General features: G+C 44.9%; 1 long non-coding RNA gene across 6 annotated transcripts in view; it reads right to left on the reverse strand.

Moving 5' to 3' along the window:
• Positions 1 to 25,253, reverse strand: part of LOC120386679 — a 94,806-nt gene that overhangs the window by 11,373 nt on the left and 58,180 nt on the right. For all 6 annotated transcript variants that reach the window (XR_005589856.1, XR_005589855.1, XR_005589859.1 and 3 more), the window contains 2 exons: positions 15,187 to 15,271; positions 11,217 to 11,295 (listed from right to left, as the gene is read on the reverse strand). This is a non-coding gene — a long non-coding RNA (uncharacterized LOC120386679). The remainder of the gene's footprint in view (positions 1 to 11,216; positions 11,296 to 15,186; positions 15,272 to 25,253) is intronic.

A 25,253-nucleotide genomic window follows, 5' to 3' on the forward strand; every position in this document is an offset into this window, starting at 1 on the left:
GGCACCATCCTCGTGTCATTCACACCCCTTGGTCTGGTGACAACAATGACTGTAAAGAATCTGGGTCAATAGAACAAGTGGCCATTGGCCTGAGATGCTGCAGCAGCTGTTTCTGTCCAGCTGGCTGAGTGCTCGCTTACATAAGAACATAAGAACAGCCGTACCGGGTCAGACCAAAGGTCCATCTAGCCCAGTATCTGTCTACCGACAGTGGCCAATGCCAGGTGCCCCTGAGGGAGTGAACCTAACAGGCAATGATCAAGTGATCTCTCTCCTGCCATCCATCTCTATCCTCTGACGAACAGAGGCTAGGGACACCATTCTTACCCATCCTGGCTAATAGCCATTTATGGACTTAGCCACCATGAATTTATCCAGTCCCCTTTTAAACATTGTTATAGTCCTAGCCTTCACAACCTCCTCAGGTAAGGAGTTCCACAAGTTGACTGTGCGCTGCGTGAAGAAGAACTTCCTTTTATTTGTTTTAAACCTGCTGCCTATTAATTTCATTTGGTGACCCCTAGTTCTTGTATTATGGGAATAAGTAAATAACTTTTCCTTATCCACTTTCTCAACATCACTCATGATTTTATATACCTCTATCATATCCCCCCTTAGTCTTCTCTTTTCCAAACTGAAGAGTCCTAGCCTCTTTAATCTTTCCTCATATGGGACCCTCTCTAAACCCCTAATCATTTTAGTTGCTCTTTTCTGAACCTTTTCTAGTGCTAGAATATCTTTTTTGAGGTGAGGAGACCACATCTGTACATGAAGAATCTGCGTTCTAGTCCCATCACTGGCTTTCCCCCGTAAATTGTTAATTGGCCTGTAAGTGTGTAGTGGCCTGTGTGCATGCAAATAAAACATTGCTGTTACCAAGAATACCTTCAACCATGCTCATCATAACAGGTAATGGACCATTTGCAGGAAGGACAAGCTGGTGGCCAGGATAAAAATCACAGAATTTCACCAACTGTTCCAGAGTTTTTATGAACATTTAATAAACTTCTTCTCCAGAGTTTCACCTTGCCGAGGTGCCCTAGAGACTTCATTGTGATTCGTCTATATGGCTCCTCTCAAGTTCACTTTTGAATGAACATTAGCAAGTGCACCTCACAATGCCCCGACTGCTGTCAGAGGAACGGGATGGAGCACAGGGGGCAACAGCTTTTGTGTTTCACAAAGCAGGGATAATTGTCTTCCTTCAAATGCTGAATGGAGAGACCAACTACAAAGAAAGAAGGCATAAGCTCCTGAAATATTAATCCAGCCAAAGGGCTTCCAGATGGGAGAAACTCTCCCTTGTCCACAGGGCCCTGAAATTTCTGTTCAAGGAAATGGCAAGAGAGCCTGTCTCTACCATCATAGCTCTGACATTTTTAAGAAGGGGCAGAGTCCTCACTGTGTGAGTGGTGGCTTCTTCAACTAGAATGAATATAGAAATCTGCAGAGGGAAGGGACCCAATGAATTATCATCAAATAATCATTTCTGTAGCTCCATAAAGACGGATGAAGACTCTGGACTGAGACTTCAGAGATCCGGCTTTAGTTCTCAGTTCTGTCACAGAGCCCCACTCTGACCTTGGGCAAACCACTGAGGGTACGTTTACACCCCAATAAAATGCCCATGGCTGGCCCAGGGCAGCTGACTCAGGCTCAGGGACCTCAACCTGTGGGACTGTAGAATTGAAGTGTCAACATCCAGGCTCGAGTTGGAGCCCAGGCTCTGGGACTCCGTGAGTGGGGAGGACCCCAGAGCCCAGGTTGTAGCCCAAGTCCAAACAGCGACACTGCAATTTTATAGCCATGCAGCTTGAGCCCCATGAGTCCAAGTCAGCTGATACAGGCCAGCAGCAGGTGTTTTATTGCAGTGTAGATGTACTCGTAGGGCCTAATCCAAAGCCCATTGAATTCAGTCAATGTCTTCCCCTCAATTTCAATCGGCTTTGGATCAAGGCTTTTGTGTCTCCATGCCTCAGTCTCCCAGCTGTCAAATGGGGTTAATACTCCCTTTCTCCCACCCTTTGTCTGTCTTGTCCATTTGGACTATAAGCCCTTTAGAGCAGGAACTGACTCATACTCTGTGTTCAGTGAATATGTCATGGGACCTTTTATCTTGGTTGGGGCCTCTAGGTGCTACTGCAATAAGAAAACCCCCCAGTGTCGAGGGTTCTTACCGGAGTGGATAAGATGTGACCCCACCCTGAGGCATTCACGCTCTAAGGCAGGAATGAAGACATGACAAGGTGCAGAGAGGCTGGCGTTCCCCCACATTGTAGTTGATAGGTTGTGATGTCTCAGGGTTGGGTTTTTATTTTCCAAACAGATCCTACAGAAACGTAAGAACAGGGCCCTGCCTTATCTAGCAGCTTAGCCCTTGGAAGGTTTTGTCACCTCGCACTGCTGGGGAACTCAGTCATTGCTTGCTCAGCTCCGGAGTTCGGTAAAAGTTCCATCCCAAATGTTTCTGAGGCCTGACGCTCGACTGCCAGCGTGTCCCAGGTGATTCCATGCTCAGGAGCTGAACTCTAACTTGCTGTTCACTGACAGCAAGGAGGTTTCTCAGATTGCCCTTTTGGAAAGAGTCTTCAGGGAAATTAGACAGAAGGTTTAAAAGAAAGAATGTCACAACCTCCCTTTGAGAAGGAGACAGTGGAGCAGTCCCATCTGCCTGCATGCAAAGAGGTGGGAAATAACCCGGGGAGAGCAAGTCATGGCCATAAATCTTCATTTCAGCATTCTTGCCAGCATCCTCCTCATTAGTCATTAGCATCATGATTCGTGTGAAGCCACAGGATTTTTGCAGGGTGAAGCAAAGGACGTACTAGAAAGGTCGAGAAGCAGTTTAGCGGCTAAATCCTTCATCCCACGGCTGTGCGTCGCATGACACATCAGCTCACTCAGGACAGCTATATTTTTCAGCACTTGTTAAACATTTTGTGAATGAATTTAGTTTTTATACAAGGGAGACGTTGTTACTCTAGCTGAAGCCAGACAGGCAGGTGTTCTGGCAGCTCTCGCCCCCAGCTCTGCCTAAACTATGACCTGCAGCTCTCACTGCTGTAGCCATCCCCGCCCCTGCCCCTACAATAGCTCTGTCACTGCCCTACAATCCTCTCCTCTCCACCCTGTTCATATCAGTCCTGGCCTGCACCTCACTCCTGCCCCACTCCCCACCCATTCTGATCCAGCCCAGGGCTCCCCACACTGTTCTGGCATTGCTCCTCATTCTGACCTTCAGTGCCTCCTGCTAGTCTGGCAAAGCAGCATTTCTGCATCTCTGAGCATGGAAACCAGATTGTGCATAGATAATCCCAAAGGGAGAGAGAGAGTTCTCCATCCTGCTCTTTCATTTAACCACTGGTTTCTATGCTGGGATGCAGTGTCAGGTTTTCTTCTGCTTTGGGGACGGAGGTGAACGCTGCAGAGTGATCTAAAGATCGACAATACAAATAAGAAGAAGGTGCCAGAAGAAAGGTCCTTGGGGAAGGCAGACCAGAGTCTTGGACCTGCTGTGGAAGAGGCTCTTTGGGAGGCTCCCTCATGCTGACCACTGTGCTCTAGTAATTGTCAGCCAGCCAACAATCATGACATGTCCTGGAAGAAACAAGAGCCCCTGGGGCAGAATGGATCAGTACCAGGCCTTGATCTGGACCACAAAGAGCCACTGCAGTTATGGAACACTGGTATAATATCCTCTCTGGCTGGTCATGCCCGGGAGATAGGCTACAACATTATGTACCAGTGCTGGCTTCATCATGAACATTGCATCTAGATCCAGTGATAGGCAAGAGTCCAGCCGGCAGACGCTCCATGCACGAGCTGCAGGGGGCAGGTTGCCCTCCCAAAGGGATGGACAGTCAAAGGGGGAGACTGCTGCTTTGTGACTCCCACTGTTTGAGTGTCCAGTGTCAGTCCCCAGGCTAAGACCCTTGTTGAGCTGTCAGTGCACCTCCACCCCAATCTCCACAGCAGCGGATCATTGTGGAGGGGTTTGCGGATCCCTGTGCACGAGGAAGGGCAATTAACTCCCAAACTTATTGCAGCTGTAAGAGGATAGTCAACATCCAGCAACTTGGGCTGATGCAGACCAGCAAGCTGCCATTCCCCAGAACACACCTTCTCCTCCAGGCATTTAAGCCACTCTCATCACCATGGTCCTGCACCTGCCCCACTGTCTGCCCACCTGCTAATGAGAGGGAGAGTTTGACTATCACTTTGGGCCTGCTCCTCCTGTGCTGCCTTTCCCAAAGGGATTCTCTGTGAAGGTGTCAGGAGCCAGGTATGTCTCGGTTCTCGGGAGCATGTTGTAGCATTTCCGAGAAGCCACCACTTACAAATTGACTGGATGTAGTGCAGAGACACCTCCGAACAGGAGCACTGGAGGAGAAGGGGGAGAATCTGGGGCTTGCTGTCACAGTGTAATATATGTGCAGTATCCTGAAGGCAGGGATGGGGAAGGTGGAGGGATTGCAGCAATGCTGCAGCGTCACTTTGGTTTGTGACATATTACATCCAGGAGTGAAGGAATTGCCTTGTAGGGAACATAAATCAGGGACCATTCTCACCTTTTAGAAAAAACTAAAGTTTGTATGAAGATAATTATACTCCTGATGCAAATAAAACAAGATATGACAGATTTAGAAGGCTGCCACTACTAAGCTAGTGCTATAAAACTTCAGTAAGTGACTAGCGGTTGGCAGGAGGTTCAAAGAGGATTCTGCTCTCCCTAGACATTGATATTGTGCCCACGATGTCTCTTTTAGAGCTCTTTTTGCTGAACTTTACACACACTTTATACACTGAAAATTAGCTGACTTTGCCTTGGACCACACAATCTATACCCAGTATCCCTGGAGTGACAATTTCAGAGACCCAAAGCCTTTTCCTGAATCTGCTTGCAGGATAGCCACTCCAAAGCGTTTGGTGTGCCCATTTCTTGAAAGTGATTTTATCATCTTCACCAGGGGCAGGCAACCTATGGCACGGGTGCCGAAAGCGGCACGCGAGTTGATTTTCAGTGGCACTCACACTGCGGGGGTTCTGGCCACCGGTCCAGGGGGCTCTGCATTTTAATTTAATTTTAAATGAAGCTTCTTAAACATTTTTAAAACCTTATCTACTTTACATACAACAATAGTTTAGTTATATATTATAGACTTATAGAAAGAGACCTTCTAAAAACATTAAAATGTATGACTGGCACGCGAAACCTTAAATTAGAGTGAATAAACGAAGACTCGGCACAGCACTTCTGAAAGGCTGCTGACCCCTGATCTTCACCATAATTCCTAAACCACAATCTAACAGGGTCAATATTCCACCTTCTCTCCAGGGTCAGGGTTTGCTCTGTCCCCCTGAAATGCTGCTTCACTTCTTCTCTGCATGTTTAATACATCAGGGCACCATCCTCAGTGAATAGAGCATTTATCATTTGCTCATATTGCATTAATGTCAGCTCAGCAGTGAGCTGGAGTTAGGCTTCTGTGAGCTTCCTTCTTGCCCAATGGTTCTGAGCTGGTTGGGCTCAGCATGTGCAACTCCCACTGAAACCAGTGGGAACTGTGAGTAAAGCCTCAGCATCTTTGAAAATCAGGTCAGTTATATAGTAAGGCTCCCACGTTTGAAAACGCCACCCTAAGTGACTCGCCCACAACAATCAAGGACTCAATGGCAAAGGTGGAATTGAAAGCTGAGAGCATCTGGCACCTAGTCCTGCACTCTGATCTCTATCACTCTGCTTTCTCAGTTAGCCAAGAAGCTCTTAAAATTTGCTGGGAATGCTCTGAAATTTGGGTGTATCAGAGTGCATGGCTTTAAATTACAAACTGTTTTCTGAGCGAACTGCTCTTATCTCACATTTATAACAAAGCAGTGTTTGAACTATTTGAGAACATGGACAATAACACATCTCCCAGGATATTGTAAAGACCCCAGTTTTTCTTACTGAACAAGCTCATTATCTGGACGTTTTGGGGATGGCAGCTGGCACAGACCTGCGGGAGAACTGTCCTACCCAGGAGCTTGCCAAACTGGTAGATTCTTTTAGTGTTAGAGACAACTACAAAAAATCTACTTCCTTCTCTATTTCAACAGTTACCCTGCCTCTCACAGCCTAGACACTAACCAACGTAATCAATCACCATGACTGTGCTTGGAGATAATGTTCTGAGCCAGAGTTAATTATAATGGTGAAGTCTTCAATGGTACATTTAAGCAAACTATAATTATAATAGGTTACTATCTATGACACTCTTCAACAATATGCACCTCATCGCTAGGTATCCCACAATATGTTACTGTAATTTATAGCCAGCTGTGCTACATTTGCCTCTTAAGTGAGCACATTTCCAAGCTGCTCTGGGCTGACCTCGAAAAATGCATGCAAATTACATTATCCCATGCACATGCCGCTGTTTGTAACACCAACCACTTTGGGATTTACAATCAGGCCTCCACAATGATTGGGAGGATGGATTAAGGAACAGTTCAGTCTAACACAGGTCAAGACTCCAGCACCCTGCATTGCTTTTAGTGGACTAAATAATGTGCCCCATTTTCACACATTCATTTTTCCCATTGCACGTAAGATGAACAGAGATACCCCGACCCTCAGGAAATGCCAGGTGTCTGGGGTGCTGCTGGGCTTTAATTTAAGTGAAAAACTGCCTCCACGGTTCCCCAGTGCCAGGGCCATGATAGCAGCAGAATCAGGTGGCTGCAGGATCCCAGGAAGAACTCTGCAGCTGGGGTTCCCTGATGAGGTGGGTGGGTTGATCCTGCTGTCTGTCTGGTGAGAGTGCAGTTCAGGCTTTGCTGGAGCCCTGAGGATGCCATGCAATGGGGTTCCAGCTGCTCCTGCAGCCGGCCAGTGAGGGATGCTAGTTATCCTGGCTATTTATTATCCATGGAGTACCAACAGCGCATGCAGTGGCAGCATGGCCCTGGTCATAGCAGGCAAAGGGCAGTGGAGATGGGGCAGCTCAGGCTCACAGCAGGAGGCCTCACTGCACAGAGGCATGAATCTCTGTTATTTTCCCACTCATCATTTTGTGTCCTTGGTGAATTATCAGCAATTAATACCAGTGCATATTGCTCCAAGGTGACCAGCCGGGAGCCTTCCATGGGGTGGGGCACCACAACACACACACACATGGTTACCAACACCAGGGCCAGCTCCAGACCCCAGCGCGCCAAGCGCGCGCTTGGGGCGGCGTCCTGCGGGAGGGCGGCAGGCGGTGCCGGCGGACCTCTCGCAGACGTGCCTGTGGAGGGGCCGCTGGTCCCGCGGCTCCGGTGGAGCATCCGCAGGCACGCCTGCAGGAGGTCCACCGGAGCCGCGGGACCAGCGGCCCCTCCGCAGGCACGTCTGCGAGAGGTCCACCGGCGCCGCGGGACCAGAGCACCCCCCGCGGCGTGCCGCCCTGCTTGGGGCGGCGGAAATCCTAGAGCCGCCCCTGACCAACACAGCCCTTTGCCAGTCCCCCTGCACACTCCACACCACATGTTAAGTCCTAGAATATTTCTCTTGCACAATGTGACAGGGAAACAGGATCCACAGCCCCACACAGGAAAGCCTGGCTCATCTGTTGAGCAACCCTGTTCGCAGGAGTTGGAACTGTGAGTACAAATGCTTAGTCCCTGTGGCAGGTGCAGCTTTCCTACTACCCCGGCACCAGGAGAGGTGTGTGTGACCCCTGGATCAGATGGAACGAGGGTCAGAGACAGGGAGGTCCTTCAGGAAACTGGAGACAGCCAGGCTTGGGGATCCAGGCTTGGGGAGAGAGCTTGAGCTGGGTTTCTGTTCCATTACTCTTCACAGAGTTATCATAAAAGTCAAGCCCCATGTGGCAGGGTGGACTAGGTCCAGAGGCCCCCTGCTGGAGACTCTGTGGTTCGTCATCACCCTGCCCCAGAATAGAGCTGTGAGAAGTCCTTCAGGTAACCTAGAGTGGCTGCAGAAGAGCAGCCAATCAGAGGGGCTGCTGGAGTGTCCAATGAAGGGCCAGAAGGACCCTATATAAGACAAGCAGCAGAGCAGAGAAGTACAGTTGCTGTGTGAAGCTTGATGAGGGAGGACTGGGTGTCTGGCTGGCTAGATGAACAGCAGGACTGCGGATAGCTCACTGCAGAGTTCACCAGATAGAACTGAGCCCAGCAGAGGCTGCCAAAGACTGTGTGCCTGGCTGGCTGGATAGAGTAGCAGCAGGACCATGAAAAGGTCCTTGTGGGCAGGCTGAGTCGGGACCGCCAGACCAGGCGAGAGTACCAAGATAGGGCCTGCTGGTCTGGTGGCAGACTGAGCCCAGGGAGGGCTGCTGAAAAGGACCCCAGCTGCGGGTACTGAGATGGGCCCCGGCTGGTTGGCTGAAGAAGGCAGTGCCTTGGGGAGAACCCTTAGAGCTATGGCCCCATACAGGGGCTGAAAAGGAGCTTTGACTGTGTACTCCAGAATGGGGGACAGCGTGTGCGGCTCGGCCAGAGGGCTGACCTGCCAAAGACCAGCTGAGAGAACCACCACTCAGGGGGTGCTTGCAGGAGGCAGGTTCCACCCTGATGTAAGACCAAAAAATAAAAGCAGGCTCATATTTGAGAGAAAGGGGGCCACCTATGAGAGGTGGGTGATGCCCCACTGAAAAGAACTGTGTTTGCAGACACTATTGGCCAGAGAAAAGAGGGGCATGCATGAGAGGTGGGTGCTGACCCTGTTACACCCCAGAAGAAGGAGCAGCTGACATGTGGAGTGCCAACTGCTCACTCAATGCATTCAACATGAGTCAACATGCTGTTGAAAAATCTCACCTTCCTCAGGTCACCTCAGCAAAAGGAGGAGGAATATTCCTGGGTGTATCCAATGCAGGCTGACATGAGCATCTTGTCATTTCTGTCCTTGCCATGCTCTTCTCTCTTTCCCCATTGAAGGCCACTCAGTCTTCACCTCAGGCATAATCATGAGAGCCTGCTCCACTGTGGCTGTTTTCAGTCTCTCTGAGCCATATTAAATTTCACCAAGTCATTCTCTGTTTTGAGAGTAATAAAGTTTTTGCAAATTGCCCATTTTTCAACCCTATTGAATAAGACTCTCTAGTAACCTAATACAACCCTGTGCCAAACAGCAGGCACTCCAGCATTGTCTGCTGAATGATGGAGAGATTGTTTCCCCCAGGACTATGGCTGGTCTCAGCAGACATCACAGGTCTTTTCTCCACAACTGGGTGTCTGTAAAAAAGAGGCATCCATGAGCAGCCTAGAATAGAGAGGCAGAGTGAAGCCAAGCACAAAAGAGGGATAAGATGTGCCAACACAGAGCCTTCAGGCCAACTGGCACAGCTATTGCACCTGCTCTGCTACCATGGCAAAGGCTCAGCTCCAGTGCTAGGACCAGAGGGGTGGCTGCTCTGGTTCACACTGTTCAGTGAAACAATTAATACAATCAATTACATTTCAAGAATGTCTTGTCGTGTGAATCATTGGGCCATTAACCTGAATAGCCCCAGTGTATAGTCCAACACCATCAACACTGCCTCACTAATCCCCAAGGGAGTAATTAAAAAAAATCACATGAAGGAATGTGTAATGCATTATTGGATCCTAATAAATACAGCAACCCTCTGGTGCACTGACAGTGACTTAGAAAGGAGTTGCTAGATATGGTGGGGGAGGGAAGGGGAGAGGTGGGATTTGTTGCTGCTAATGTTCTGTAAATTAATAGCATAGTAACATTCATGCTCCTTTTATCCCTTTGTACCATGAGAGAGGCTTACAATGTGGCTCTGAAGTGAAGGAGCTAAGTTATTTAGCACCCCATTTAAGTAGTGCAATTAACACAGTACAAGCAACCAACTTCTGCTATATAGGTTGTAGACTCACTTACAGGGAGACAGCACCCAGTGACCAAACATCATAGCCCCGATAGCTATGAGTATGTAGACACAGAGGCATCTTGTCTAACTGGGCTAGCCCAGGGCTTGGAACAAGCACTCCTGGGTTCCATTTCCAGCTTGACTACTGGTTCTGTTGTCGTTCTGGGTAAGTCACTTAACATCCTGCCTCCGTTTCCCATCTACTGATACTCTCTGGGTATTGAGAGTATTAATTAATGTTTGTACAGGGTTTTGGAGCTACCGGATCCTAGGCAATGCTAACCATTATCAAGGTAGGTTTAAAAGAGCAAGTACAGAAGAATAGGTTGTAGCACTAGAAGAAACACAATCACCTTGTCTGCCCTCGGTTGACAGGGCCTCATCCAAGAGGCAGATCTTGAAGTGGGGTGGCCAATGATAAAAGTAGGAAATCAATTGCTTTAAATCTTGGGCTGAGCTTATCTAACAACAGCTGGGGGGTGGTTTTGTTTGCTCTCTAGGGAAACACTCAGGTCATCTTTGGAGGTCTTCATTTAATCTGGGTAATGAATATCTGACGTACATTGTGAAGGGAATGAAGTAGCCATCAAAAATCTAGAAACTAAGATAGTATTTTACTATAGTTCCTGGTGGCAGATATAAGCAAATAAATATAAACTCCCTCCTTTCTGCTTTGTGCTTTATCCATCAACATTGAATCTACTCTTATTCTGGTCAATCTATTCTTCAATAAATCATGGAAGTTTGAGATACAAAAGCCTGTTAGGGCATTTAGTCCATCCCTGGACCCCTGCAGCATAGAACTCTTCCTGCAGGCTCCACCTACATTAACCTTGTTGCATTGTCACTGATGGCTTGCAGGGTAAAAGCACTGTTCGTGTTCCTGGCTTGTTGCACTTAGGAAACCCTACAAAGGCCCAGCACCCTGTCAGACCCCTCCCTGCACTTCTGCAGAATCCACTGAGGAAATATTTTTGAGCTGGAAGCCAATTATCTTTCAATGGCAGAAGTGACAGACAGTGGATGCACATGCAAAATTCCAGCATCAGCTGGCCAACTGTGATAGCTCTTTGCCATACCACAGTTTTTCCCCTGCTCTGCTACTAAGACACTTGTTGACTAAGCAGCGCTTTTTATTTTATTTATTTATTTATTATATAAACCTTCATTCTAGGCTTTAAAAAGTTGTTTCTCAAACCCCAAGTGTACCTGCTTTTTTAAATTATAAACTAGGCTGCAACTAAATCAAACTACAGACAAACTTCTTCCAGTATCTTACTTGGTGCTTATCGTCTGTTAATCTGTATATTTACTGTGTGAGGTGAATGATTTTCAGTAATCCTAGTTACCTACCTTATGGCTAGCCAGGTGTGCAGAGTGCAGGTCGCCTGCCAGGCCAAGTCTGCCAAGCTCTTCTGCAAACGGAGTGCTACTGTATTAGCAAAAGACAAAAACAAACACAAAAGGAGAAATTGTAGCTCCATCAGGAACAAGTGTTAACCATGACTATGCGTGAATATTATGCTTTCGTATGGTAGTAACGAGGTAATTGCACTGAATTACAGTACAGTGGCAGAAAGAATCACAACAGAGTCTCAAAGCCTCCCTCTTGCTCTCCCTCTCCCTCTGATGCTCCCATCCCCCCATAAAATGTTTGTTTAGTTTCAGATCAAATAGCTCAACTTGGTGCTGAAGCCAAAGCTTTAGGGCAAGCACCTGGCTCTGATCCTCTTGGCCCGGGAAAACAAGCAGGATTTTTCAGGTCACTTTAGGTTGATGTAAAGTTCAAGAATAAATTAAAAATACTCCCCTGCCCCCATGAGTTCAGACTTTAAAGGTATCGTCACCAGTGAGTCTCTGGGAGGGTGAACCAGTAGTAGCTGATGCGACATTGCACTCCATATGCTTTATGAAAATATGCTTATGAGTGTGAATATGATGTAACTGGAATATGCTTTATGCAAAAGGTCTCTTGTAAGGTATCATTACAAAGCTTATAATCCACTGAGTGTGTCCATCCTATTTGTTTGCATGTATTATTTCTAAGTCTGGAGTTAGGAGAATAAGATATAAACTTGTATCACTGATGTAAACATATTAAGTGGAAGCCATTAACGGTGCCTCAGAATCAATGAACAGTAAATGGCTCTGTTTACTTGCAAACCTTCCTGTGTACATGTGGGCCAGCCCACGGGGAATGGATTCTAGGGCTCTTACAGTGACATGTCACCATGTCACCTGATAATGAAATCCATCTTAAATCTGCTACTTTTCCATTTTGAAGGAGGGGTGGGGACCAGAGAGACAAAAGATTCCTGCCTTGTGCCAAAGCTATAAAAGGGAGTGGAGCAGTACAAAGGGGTGGCCAGTCATGAGACAGCCCCTGCTTACCACCTGAGATGTCTGCTGGAACTATCTAGGATTGTACCAGGGGAAAGGACTGAGGCCAGACCAGGAAGGAGTCTAGTCTGTGAAAGAAGCTTATTGGAACATCTCTGAGGGTGAGATATTACCTGTAATCAGTTTCTTAATGTATTAGGCTTAGAATTGCGCCTTTTTGTTTTATTCTGCTTGGTGACTTACTTTGTTCTGCCTGTTAGTACTTGAAACCACTTAAATCCTACTTTTTATACTTAATAGAATCACAAGGCAGGGTTCTGGAGTCTCAAGCTGGCAGGGAAAACGGGCTCAGAGGTAATTTCAGCACATCAAGCGACAGTCCCAAGGGGATCTTTGTGACCGAACCCATCACAGCTGAACCTCCAGAACAATCAGGGAGCCCCTCATACCAATTCCGTTCTTAGAGAACCCAGCTCCCATCTGTACATGTGCACAGGAAAGGCAGGGAAACCAAGAGAGAAAGACAGAAACAGCCTCGGAGGCAGTTAAGCTTTCACCAGAACACTTTATTAGGGCTGTCGATTAATTGCAATTAACTCCCAAAATTAACTCAAATTAATCATGATTAATTGCTGTTTTAATCGCACTGTTAAACAATAGAATACCAATTGAAAATTTATTACATATTTTGGATGTTTTTCTACACTTTCATATATATTTTATTCTGTGTTGTAATTGAAATCAAAGTGTATATTATTTTTATTATAAATATTTGCACTGTAAAAATTAGAAATAAAAGAAATAGTATTTTTCAATTCACCTCATACAAGTACTGTAGTGCAATCTCTTTGTTGTGAAATTGCAACTTAGAATGTAGAATTTGTTTTGTTACATAACTGCACTCAAAAACAAAACAATGTAAAACTTCAGAGCCTACAAGTCCACTCAGTTCTACTTCTTGTTCAGCCAATTGCTAAGACAAAACAAGTTCATTTACATTTACAGGAGATAATGCTACCCTCTTCTTATTTACAATGTCACCAGAAAATGAGAACCAGCATTTGCATGGCACTTTTGTACCAGCATTGCAAGGTATTTACATGCCAGATATGCTAAACATTCGTATGATTCTTCATGCTTCGGCCACCATTCCAGAGGACATGCTTCCATGCTGATGATGCTCATTAAAAAATATGAGTTAATTAAATTTGTGACTGAACTCCCTGGGGAGAGTTGCTCCTGCTCCTGTGTTTTACCCACCTTCTGCCATATATTTCATGTTATAGCAGTCTCAGATGATGACCCAGCACATGTTCATTTTAAGAACACTTTCACTGCAGATCTGACAAAACGCAAAGAAGGTACCAATGTGAGATTTCTAAAGATAGCTACAGCACTTGACCCAAGGTTGAAGAATCTGAAGTGCCTTCCAAAATCTGAGAGGGACGAGATCTGGAGCATGCTTTCAGATGTCTTAAAAGAACAACACTCCAATGCAGAAACTACAGAACCCGAACCACCAAAATTGAAAATCAACCTTCTGCTGGTGGCATCTGACTCAGATAATGAAAATGAACATGCGTCGGTCTGAACTGCTTTGGATTGTTATCGAGCACAACCTGTCATCAGCATGGATGGAATGATGGTTGAAGCATGAAGGGACATGTGAATCTTTAGCACATCTGGCATGTAAATATCTTGCAACACCGGCTACAACAATGCCATGAGAATGCCTGTTCTCACTTTCTGGTGACATTGTAAACAAGAAATGGGCAGCATTATCCCCTGCAAATGTAAACAAACTTGTTTGTCTGAGTAATTGGCTGAACAAGAAATAGGCTCTAACATTTTACATTGTTTTATTTTTGAATGCAGGGTTTTTTTGTACATAATCCTACATTTGTAAGTTCAACTTTCATGATAAAGAGCTTGCACTATAGTTCTTGTATTAGGTGAATTGAAAAATACTATTTCTTTTGGGTTTTTTACTGTGCAAATACTTGTAATCAAAAATAAATCTTTGTATTCTGTGTAGTGTTGTAATTGAAATCACTATATTTGAAAATGTAGACAACATCCAAAATATTTAAATAAATGGTATTCTATTATTAACAGCACGATTAATCGCAATTAATTTTTTTAATCGCTTGACTGCCCTACTCTTCATATAATGTAGTATGACACTCAGCTACCATGGGGATGAACACCACAAAAACACCTAGGGAGATAGACACAGCAGAGTGAGGATGAGGTGTAATTCCCACACTGCAGCTTCTTGACTGTATCTCAATGATCAGGAACTGCCCTGGAATCAAGTGGCACCTGCTTTCCACGAATTCCCTCTCGACTCTGCCTGCACTGGAACCACAAGAGGAATGTTATGCTGAGCAAGCATCTGACATTCAGAAGAGAACAGTCCATCCTGTGCTGTGACTTGGCAATATGGACGCTGTCATTAGTCATTATCACACAGTGACAATGAGAGAGAGATGATGCTCAGGTTAGTGGCCCTGCATGACCCCAATAGCAGCTAGCACTGACTATGCAAGATGAAGCATTGTTGGCTGATTGCAAAATAAACTTTGTGGAGGGCACATTTTAGAAACTTAAACTCATGAAAATACATGAATAATAAATAAATTAGTCCTCCACTCTTCCTGCCCTCTGCTTTTAGGCAGGGTAGCCATGGTGAGAAGAGGGGAAAGAAGTTACAGAACAGCAATGAGGATATGATAAAAAATAGAGATGAATTTTTTCTGAGAATGAGAAGTACATTAAATAACCTTCATCTCCAATAGGATAAGAAATCTAATGCCAGCTTAAGTAACTTAAAAGTTGTTAGCAGTTATATATTACTGGCAACATATTTTACACTAGGCAGCTATGAAAAAAAGTCATAAAAATGCAATTAAATGTCTGAACTGTTGCTATTTTGGAAATTAAAACAACACACAGTATCCTTGCTGCAGCTTATATTACTTACTTATGACTTGTGCACAGTTATTTTCACCAGTTTAACCATGCTTCTTTTCCATAAAAATCTGTTGTTAATGGGTCACTGGGGAACTCTGAAAATAACAAGATCTTTAATAAAAAAATTAATAACAGTGAGAGCAAACTCAATTTAGAAAGGCTGCTTAGAATACATTAAAGGTTCTATTTTGAAAGAAAAATATTTGCACAGAAAAACTCCACTGTTTGATTTTCTGCACAGCACTATGCAGCAGGTAAATCAAAACCACTATTCTTCACAAGGAAAAGGGGGAAAGGGGCAGTCTCCAGAAGGGGCACAGCATATCACTTCTGGAGGTCACTGAAAACACTGCAGTTTGGTCTTGCTGCTACTGAGGTTCTGAAATAAATTATTTCTTGTGATACAGTAATGTACAATAGTAAGAACTGCCAACTAACAAATCAGTTAAATGTAAATTGTTTTTACATTTAGACTCATCTGGTCATTAAAACTTCTAACGGCAGCACTGCTTTCATCTGCTTAGGCAGAAAAGTATTCAGCAGTTGATTCATTTGAGGGACCGGCATGCTAGATAAGGGATATTAATTAAGAGACCCTGGAACTAAATCACACAAATGGAGCATGTTAGTGTATGTTGCTTTCTGGCAGAATGCAGAGTTCTGCATCACTGTGTGTTCAAAAGCTAATGATATGCATTCCCCAGTGCTTAACATATAGAATTTGTCATGTATTTGTCAGATCAATGTGTCGGCATGGCCTTCATCTAGCTATACCCTGGGACTAGATTTATAGCTGCCTCACACAACTTTAGAATTTCTGACATAAAATCTAGCTGTCAGAATAAGCAAACATAACCCTGCAGGCTATTTTCCTGGTAGGCTGTGCTGTCACCTGTGCTTCCTTTGCTTTGCTTCTCGCTCTCATGGACAGACTTCTGTTTGCCTAGTAGTTCCATCATCCTGTGATGCACACATCAAAGGTTCAATTCCACTTGTGGTTCATGCCACAAAATTCCAAAACACTCCCACAATGATGTTAACAATGTTAGCACATGGAAGCAACATGCCCTAGTAGCTATTGATTGTACTATGGAGCCAACTCAAGTAATTTTACCTAGGGACATATGAACAGCTCAGTGAAAACTCCTGCCTGATGCACATAAGTGGTCAGAAAAGCAGATGAGAGATTCATACTTATGGCATTTACCTGTGTCTCTACCCCTGGATGCACTCCCTATGACTTCCATCAGAGCAGCTTCCTTGTGCTGCTGCCTTTAAATGACTCTTCTAATAAAAATGAACTCTACCTAAAGAGAAAGAGCTGGTATATGATATTGAAATAGGGTGGTGCCATTCTGTAAACTGAGGGCACGCCCTCCCCGGGACACGGAGTTCAGTCAGCCAATTCCATCAATGATATGGCAGAAATGGGGAAGGGGCCAGAGTGCTGAGAGGCCTGGAACGTTCCATGTGAGGAGGATTTAGCAGGTGGGAACATTGAGCTCAGGGCCAGACTGCGGGTTCCACCTATTCGTGTGGCAAGTGTAAAGGCCAAGTCAAATGGCAATAGCTGCACTCAGGGGAGTGCAGAGGCTGCTCCATCACTACAGCCCTGAGGCGCACAGTGCCCAAAGCAGGGAAAGGGAAGTTGCATCACTGTCCCACCTCCACACACGTATAAGGAACAGGCTGTGCCCTACATTGGGGCAGTAACAAGTGTCAGGAGTGTGCTGTGTCCCAGGGACGTGTTCTCTGTGCCTCTCAGGTGTGTGACAGCCCATCCTGCCCTCTGCTCTGGGATGGACCTCAATAAAGCAATCTAACCCTCAGAGGGGACATCAGAGAGTTGTGTAAAGTAACACATGCTATAGAGAAGCTAAATCACATGTGTCTTCCCCCAATACACCAGGACATCCAGAGAAACTGAAAGGCAACTGATCAAAAGAAATACTCTTTTTCTCTCTATATCCTTGATTAACCTATGTAATGTATTGCCATGTGATATCACTGAGACACTGAGCTTGACAGAACTCAAAAAAGGATTAGACACTTACATGGTTAATAAAAATACCTGCAGTTACAGTAGCTGAGATACAAATTATGCAAAACCATCCTGCTTCAGGACATAGGACAAACACCAACTTCCCCCAGAGGCAAATTATTACCTAATCAGTTACATGTTCTGTACCTTCTTGCATAGCATCTGTTACTGGTTTTTGCACGAGGTGGAAGACCAGACTAGATGAACCATTGCTCTGATCAGTGTGGCTGTTCCCATGCCCTGCACATAGCTAAATCACTGTTTTAAGAATTCTGCTGAGTTCCAATTGTAACCCACACACCTCCTGGGTGTGGTGTTCTGTCCCCTCTATTGGCACTGAGATCACGTAGAGATTAATGAGTCTGCTACAGCCTTAGTTAAGGGCCATGTGGCTTTTAGCTCATGCAATAGAGGTCCCAGGTTCAATCCCGCCCGCTGATGACCAGGGTTTGTCAGTGTTCCAGGAGAGGGCTTGTACAGGATTTCAAGTGGGAAATCTCTGATACTTGGGACATACTTCCTCAGCTAGGGGAAGTTTGTAAACCACACACCTCTTGGGTGTGTGGTGTTCTGTCCTCTCTAGTGGCACTGAGACCACTTAGAGATTAATAAATCTGCTACAGCCTTTGATAAGGGCCATGTGGCTTTTGACTCATGTATTTAGCTCCAGAGGTCCCAGGTTCAATCCCACCCACCGATGTTTGGGGTTTGTTGGTGTTACATAATGAATGCTTAACACCTTGCTATTGGATTGTTTGTTTTAAAGTCAGCCTGTCTGTCTCCAGATTTCTAGACCCATGATTAGATTGGATCATTCAGATTCAGTGACCTCTCCAGGGCAGTACAAACATCTGGGAATCTGTTCCATCCTGCTTTTGTCTGTATTCACTTGACTCTGACCGAAAGCATGGCAGGCTTTCATGCAGTGTGTATCTCAGAAGCAGCACGCCATAGATATGAAGCCAAAGAACAGCCAGTTTTGGAGATAGCGAGGAAGCCAGGGGGGAAAAAGGTGTCTATTTCACACTCCGAACAACCTTGGCTAGCATTTCTTTAGCAGGCTGTGATAACTGGTGGGATATTGTCACTCACTTCCCAACAGGCCATTAATGCTTAATTATTCTTCTTTGCTGCTGATTCCAACCTAAAATGTCTGGATCTTATTGGGGGTTGATGTGAGCTGACTAAATTTGCCTGCTGCTAAAAATCCTGGAGTCTACAGAACAAATATGAAATGACCACAAGATGCTGATATAAACAGAGCAAAAGCCCTTGATGGCTTTTCTAGCTCTGAGCCTCACAGCTATTCCCATTGCAGATGCTGCTGCCTTCCTCAGCATAGAAAATGTAAGTGCGAGGAATATGAGACAGGACCAAGGGCTGGGAAATATCAGTCAGTAGGTCTCTCAGTATGCCCAGAGGAACCACACAGAGTATGAGTTCCACTTAGGGAAGTGCTGGAAGCGAAGTCTGCTGCAGGAATAAATCAGTGGCCATTGCGAGGTGAGTAACAGTCTAACTGCTTTCCCATCGCTCAGCTGTGGTAGGAAACACGAGCAGCTGTAGATGCATTACACCCACTAACAGAGTTTGAAGAAGATTATAAGGGTTTGTTGCCACATTCTGCATAAGCCACCAAGACTAAGAGTGTAGAACGCCTAGAGGGCAATCACCACCCTCTGCAAAGTGATGGAGATGCAGCATTCCAAAGGGGCTCCTGCAACACACAAAGGGGAAGAGCCCCACAGAGGGGCTTGAGGATTGATTAATTAATTCACTAAATCTCTCTGGGGCAAATGGAGCCGTTCCGTAAAACACTAGTTCAACTTTTAAAAGAAACCCTGTCCAGAGCTCCCATGAATACACTCTAGTGTGCAAGGCAGCATAGACACGAGAGAACATTCATGGACAATGCACCATGCAAAGGGACATGAAAACAAGTGATAATATGCAGCTGAATAGTGATGGTGGTACGCAAGGGCGACTGTATCTCTGTGGGTGCCTGTGCCCCCACACACTGAGCACTCCAGTCTCTCTCTTGTTGGACAGTATTTGTGAATGGAGCTGTATTTATGTTGTAAACCCAGCATTAAATTAAATGAAGTTACCACTCTCAAAAGACATTGCCCCTGGGGGTTACTTTTTGTTTGTTTGCTTTACCACAATTCAGCGGTTATGCACCAGCAGAAAAAAAAGGGGGGGGGCAGGCTGTTTGGTAGAAGAATACACAAGTTCCATGTTGTGATGAAAACAACTCAGCAAAGGAGGGATTTTCACACATCTGGGCTACTACAGCTCATCTTTATTGTCCCAAATTGAAGGATCTTGGTGTGGAAGATATTTTAGAAACTAAAACTTCCTCTGCAGAGGTGCACAAAAAATAACAGGGTTATATTATTATTGTAGGTACCATTTGCATTATTATTTGTTTCTAGCAACACCCTAACGTGCTAAACACTATACAAATAAAAAAGAGGGAACATTAATACAGGTGACCTAGAGGGGAAACAAGACTGCAGATTCTTGTACTGATCTCATGATCCATGAAGCTGCTAAAGATCTGAATCTCAAAACACTAGATGTAATAAGATGCACTTGGTAAGTACTTATACTTACACTACATGATAGAGCCAGAAAAACATCCACTGTTTTTAAAACTAAAGATTGCTGACAATTTTTATTTAGTCTAGCAGCAGTGAATTCCAAGACCTGGGTCTTTGATAACTGATGGCAGCCTCAGTGGATTCAGAGCAGAATGCTGGTACTGACAAAATTAAAAGATTAGAAGATCGTAAGTTATAGAAATGCTCTCTTGCACTCTCTCCGAAGAGCAATTTTGTGTAACTCAGAACTTTCTTAATACACAGAGAAGTAACTTGGTTAGCTAATGAAACTGACATCTGGTGCTCAGAAAGAGCCAAGAATGTTATTGTAGGGGTCACAAGGTGAGATGCATAGTCACAGAATAAAATGAACCAGGAGATCACATGTACAGAGTATCACATTTCTGAACATATCCTTGACATCCTGTCATATACAAATCACCACTATTATAAATGAGTCATAATAGCACTTCCCGTTTTATGCTGTGCTTTAATGTAGATTATTTCTCCAAGGAAATTCCTACTTCGAAGAGTCTTGAAGCTGTCCATTTTTAAAACAACGTGTTCAATAACAATGGTAAAAGCTAACAATTTGAACCTCATTACAATGGTCACAAATCACAGTGTAGCCAGGGCAGTGGCCTCACGTGAGACGACCAGCAAAAACCCAGCCACTTCTTCCTCTGTACATTTGAGGGTAACAGCAGCAGATGGGTGATGGGTGGAACCCAAAGGGTTTGGTGGTGCAGTTTACAATGTGAGCATTCAGAAGTTTCAGTGCTTCTCCAGTGGCTTTCCACACATATCCAAACCTCTGCATCTGGATGTGCATGAATGATCAGACACTCCAGTGATGAGCACCATGAAAAAGCCAGGCAATAAAGAGAGAAATAATGTCTAGCACTTCCTGGTTTAGTCAGCTCAGAACAGATTTTTCTTGCTGTGTGTTCTGCTCCTGTTTCCCCTCCCAGCTGAAACCAATGAGTTATAGAGGTACCTGAGAATAAGGGTGAGCAAAACAATGCTGCTAAACTAAGGAAAGAGCCAACCAGAACCTTTGACCTTCCCTGCAGCTAAACCCGCCCTGGACTTTTCTGGAGATTTTGGTAAGTTCAGCTATGTTTCTCCCCTCGTCTCTCAGAAGCTTCCTCTGCAGAGATTCCCCAGAGGACACAGCATCCTGGAAAACTTCAAACCTCATGAAGTCTGGAGCTGCTCAGCTATGCTGTGCAAGTTTGGGGCACTAAGGCATTGGAGGCCCCTGATATCTGAAACTCAATGCACGGTAGCAAACCCAGAACTGACACTTGCTGTTGCTGGTTGTAGGGGTTCCAACTCTCCAGGATTGTCCTGGAGTCTCCAGGAATTAAAGATTAATCTTTAATTAAAGATTATGTCATGTAATGAACCTTTCAGGAATACGTCCAACCAAAACTGGCAACCCTTGCTGGTTAGGTGGCTGTGGAGCTGCCATAGAAGGGCACTGCTTCTGCCAGAGGGCAGGGGGAAGCCTACCCACCAGTAAGGTTTGGAGTTTGGGCAGCTGGTTTGCCTAAGCATTTCCTCATCTGAATGGGAGGGTGGGAGAAATGCATGGTTCCTCAGTTGCTCCTACCACCGGCAAATTCTGCTTGTAAGCCTTATATACGTGCTGTAAGACTTGGGGGTTCGGCTGACATTTTGGACGAGGTCTTTATTCAGTCATCACAAAACTCTGTGACAGTGCCTCATCCTCGACTCAGTGGGGCTTCTCAGCTGCCATGTCTGTCTATTACATTGAAAAATGTGTGCAAATATCCAGGATTGCCAAACCCATATGTTCAAAACCACAAGACAGGCCACCAAAAATCAAGATATTTTTAATGTAATAAAGGATGGATTCTTTGTATTTTCCTTGTGGATTCTGAAGCTTCAAGGGGTCACATTTTTCAAGCTTTTCTCCCCAACTATGAGGATTAGAAACTTACTTTTTAAAATGAAAGCTAAGAGTCTCACATACACAACTCCATGACCTGTGACTTACACAAAAACTCCAGAAGTCAGGAGAATTAGCATCTGAAGCTTCTCATCACTAGTCTAGGTCACTAAAGAGCATGATAGCTACTTGAAATATGGAAAGGGACAAAATGTGCATGCACATTATATAATATTTTAAAAATTAGTGTCTGAACAACCTACAAGATATAGATGATTAAATACTACAGAAAATATGTAATCTATAGCCACATTGTTCTGTACATGGCAATTTAAATGAGGATTAATAGAACTTCTTGAGATTCTGGTAGTTTATTAGGAATTGCTGTGGGTATTGATAATGGAGTCTTTCACACCTAGGTAATTGGTTAAATCCATCCCAGTTCAATTGGAACCCCTCTTCCCGGAGGGGTGAATGCCCTATCAAGGGCAGCTGTGTTCCACAGGCAAAAGGGTGCAAAGTGCAACGCCTGTACTGAGGGGGAAGAATCAGGGGCCATCTGTACATCTGCAACTGCTGCTGCTTCCTGCATGCACCTTCAGAAGCGAAATACTGTGCACAGCTTGGAAAACGGTGTATATCAGAGACAGAGAGAGAGATGTCCATCCAAAGTGCATAGCTGATAGCATTTCAGAGACACTTACTGTGCTGTGGGTCTAGGGGTCACTTCCTTTGAATTGCTCATTGGAATTTTGGTTGCATTCTTCATTACTACATAAGGTAAATATGCTTCAGGGTTACCCGTTGGCATTATGGAAGAAGGATAGTTTTGATTGTGTGTGCTTGATACATTAGTTAAGTGGAAGTTGTCAGTTTTTCCCCATTACGGTAGTAGCTAGCATTGGAGCTGAAGTTCCAGACTGTTGCTAGGAATGGTGACCGGAAAGCTATATAAACTGGCTGCACACATTTCGGTCCCAATGCTGCAAGGCCTAAGAGACTGTCAAGTTCTCACAACCCAAGCCTGTACCTTACACAGTGCATTTCAGCCCAAGGTCACCGGGTATAGGATCAACATTCACTAGCACGACCCTCCTACCCAGAAATGTTTCCAACCTTCACTAGGGTCTTCATTAAAAAAATACAGTAAAGATGGGTTTAATGTAAAATATGTAAATAAAGTTTTCTGTGCCTCTGCCATCTTTACAGCAGCCCCGCCCCCAATGGAAATCTGCCATGTCACCTGTGACAATACAGTTTCCTAGAAAATAAAAACATAATCCTGAAAACAGGTTGCAGGAAATGAAAGCAGAATACGGACACTAACTCTAGAGCAGTGTTCGCATCACAGGACTTGAACTGGGTCACTGAGAAACCCTCCCCTTTAATATTGAGCCATGTGCAGATTACTATGGGGCTTTGATATATCCTACAATCAAACTTCACCTTCTAAAAGACAATTTGCAACCTCTAGCCAAAGCAGCTCGACAATGCCAGTAGGTCTGCTCCTCCGAACCCTGTGGCATATGCTGCTCTTAAATCCCAGCTCCCACCTAGCTCCTCTTGCCACTTCAGTCATTACTGCACTCCTCAGGAAAAGGAGAAAATGACACAGCAGCAGTGCCCTCCCTGCTGCTTCTTAAGGGGACACACACACAAATGAAATGGGTGCTCCCTACACTTTTGCTTTCCTTTATGAGCAATAAATGTTGATTAACAAACAATCCTGCTCACTTATTTTTGCATAGTCCATATTATGCTTCCATTTCTAAATTCAGCACCCAGCTACCATGATAACTGGTGCTATGGAAACCAGTACAAGAAAAAGATTGTATTGGCCCCCATGGGCTGACACAACAATTGCAATTCTTACATTGATTTCCCCTGCAGAATCTGCACACACAGACTCAGTCCCACCCTCATCCCCAAGTGGTACTGTCCACCAGGCAAGGGACAATCCATTACCAGAGCCCCCCACCTGCTGACCAGACTTGTTTTGCTGAGTGTGGATCCTACATGTTACCACAGGCAGGACTTGATCCAAGATCCTTGTATAGTGGAGGTAGCAGCTGTACTAAAAGAGCCCAAGGGGGCTGCCACTACATACTCTGCTTCACATATCTGTCCAATCTTTCTACCCCTCCACCCACCTAGCCCGATCGCTCTGGAGGGAAATAGCATGAACATCTGTAGAAAGGACTTCTGAGCTGAATTTGATGTAAAAATGTACTTTGAGCTCTTAAGTGTGTATAATTAGGGGAAACATACAGTGTGTGCTGCGAAGCAAGAATAGCAAGTTCCAGTAAGCAGAGGGAGAGCAAGTGTGGTTCAATATCTTTGGAATAAAAAACATCAAAATATAATACCAGTGACTGCTTCTTCACAGACAGATGCTGGAGCGACTCAAGAATGAATCTGGTGAGGTTTTCTCCTCTGTAAGAGCCTCAGTTTTAAGTTCTATAACTTCTACCTAACCATGATTTGAACAAAAGTATTTTCACAGAGAAATGGGATAGTTCCTTGTTAGAAATCAGTCCCACAAGAAGACCTATAGTCTGGCCAGAGCAAACACATTTTCAGTGCACTAGAGTATTCTTCCTGCCTCGGGACTCTTCTGACAGGAACAGAACCAGCGGGCCAGGGACTGAACAGCAAGCCAGAAAAACACAGGATATTTCTGATAATGGCCTAATAACACTCACCCCACAAGTCTCACACATTCATAGGAGTCATCTTATTTTCTAATTTCAGTTTCTCCTTTTGTGGCCCAGTCCTTTGCAGCCACTGCCATTGTTCAAGAAGAAAGGCCAACGCTTTATCAAAAAGCCTTTCTACCACCTGCCAAAGAGGTGACTGGAAAAGTGCCATTGTTTGACATGGAAGAGGGAAACAGAGAACGCCCTTCTATCGGACTGAATAATGAGAGCACAGAATCTACAGGAGACAAGATAAGAGAGCAGCTACTACAGTGATGAACGTGATATAAAAGCCTATATGGGATAGACCCCTCCCACGCTGTCTGCCTTGGGCCCCACCTGAGAGTACCTGACACTCCATGGATCAAATTCTGCTCTCCATTACAAAGGCAGTTTCTTCCTGAACCCCATTAGTTAATAATTGGCTCATGGCTGAATCATGAGGTTTTATATCTTTCTCTGATCTTATATAACATAACTGTACATGTTGCATGTCTAACATTTTTTAAAATCCTGCTAAGCAGACTCAATGATATCTTGTGACAGTGAGTCCCACAGGATGATTAGGGGTAAAAAAGTGTTTCCTTTTATTAGTTTTATCTGTTCCCTTTTGTTTACATTCCTTTGTTCCTGTATGATGAGCAGGGCCACCTGGGGAGCGGGGGGTTTGCAAATGGGGCAATTTGCCCCAGGACCCACAGGGGCCCCCGAAATTGCTTTGCCCCAGGCCCCCTGAATCCTCTGGGCGGCCCTGATGATGAGAAAGGGTAAATAAGAGCACCCGACTGACCTTCTCTAGACCATTCCTTATTTGCCTACACT

This window comes from Mauremys reevesii, linkage group 19, assembly GCF_016161935.1.
Source record: "Mauremys reevesii isolate NIE-2019 linkage group 19, ASM1616193v1, whole genome shotgun sequence".
Classification (NCBI taxonomy): domain Eukaryota; kingdom Metazoa; phylum Chordata; order Testudines; family Geoemydidae; genus Mauremys; species Mauremys reevesii.